We start from the raw sequence: 1,183 nt of genomic DNA, 5'->3' as shown, positions 1-1,183 counted from the left end.
CAAGATATTCAGGGCACTATGAAAAGATCAAATAAGAATTCAGGGCATAGTAGGAGAATAATTCCACTCCAAAGGCATAGTAGGTGTCTTCAACAAAATCATAGAAGAAAACTTCCCCCAAATTGGGAAAGAGGTGCCAATGCAGATACAGGAAGCCTTGAGAACCCCAGCCAGACAAAACCTGGAAAGAACCTCTCCTCACCATATTATAGTCAAACTACCAAACACACAAACCAAAGAAAAAATATTGAAAGCAGTTAGAGAGAAAAATCAAGTTACCTACAAAGGCAAGCCGATCAGGATTACAGCAGATTATTCAACACAAACTTTTAAAGCCAGAAGGGCTTGGAGTGATGTATTCCAAGTTCTGAAAGATAACAACTGTCAACCAAGGTTACTTTATCCTGCAAAGCTATCCATTCAAATAAAAGGAGAAATAAGGACATTCCATGACAAAAGCAGGTTAAATGAGTATTTGAAGACAAAACCAGCTCTGCAGAAAATACTTGTTAGAATCCTCAATGCTGATGAAAAGGAAGAGCACATATATAAGCAACCTGGAAAAAACAAGCAAAGCTCAAACACTAGTTAACACAAGAGAGTGAAGGTAGAACCAGAACCAAAAAAACAATAGCAAAAATAAATACACACCTTTCAATAATATCTCTTAATATCAATGGCCTCAATGCCCCAACCAAAAGACATAGGTTTGCAGACTGGGTTAAAAAGTAGGATCCTGTGCTCGCTTCGGCAGCACATATACTAAAATTGGAACGATACAGAGAAGATTAGCATGGCCCCTGCGCAAGGATGACACGCAAATTCGTGAAGCGTTCCATATTTTTTAGCAAAAAAGTAAAAAATAAAAATAAAAAATAAAAGAAAAAAAATAAATAAAAGAATAAAAGTAGGATCCTACAATTTTTTGTCTCCAAGAAACTCACCTTTCTACAAAGGATAGACGTTATCTTAGGGTGAAAGGTTGGAAAATGGTGTTTCAAGAAAATAGGCCTAGAAAGCACGCAGGAGTTGCTATCCTAATATCTGACAAGGTAGACTTCAGTCCAACGTTAGTCAAGATAGATAAGGAAGGTCACTTTAAATTGTTTAAGGGCACACTCCAACAGAAGGACATTACAATCCTAAACATATATGCACCTAACATGGGGGCTCCCAAATTCAT

General features: G+C 37.1%; 1 non-coding gene across 1 annotated transcript; it reads left to right on the top strand.

Moving 5' to 3' along the window:
* The first annotated feature begins 738 nt into the window (after positions 1 to 738).
* On the top strand, positions 739 to 845 carry LOC123458088. The gene has a single exon (XR_006635387.1). It is a non-coding gene; the product is annotated as a U6 spliceosomal RNA (small nuclear RNA).
* The last annotated feature ends 338 nt before the right edge of the window (positions 846 to 1,183 follow it).

The sequence above is a fragment of the Jaculus jaculus genome, chromosome 1 (assembly GCF_020740685.1).
Source record: "Jaculus jaculus isolate mJacJac1 chromosome 1, mJacJac1.mat.Y.cur, whole genome shotgun sequence".
Lineage (NCBI taxonomy): Eukaryota > Metazoa > Chordata > Mammalia > Rodentia > Dipodidae > Jaculus > Jaculus jaculus.
Note: the sequence above shows the minus strand (reverse complement) of the source record. Positions and strands in the feature narration are given on the sequence as shown.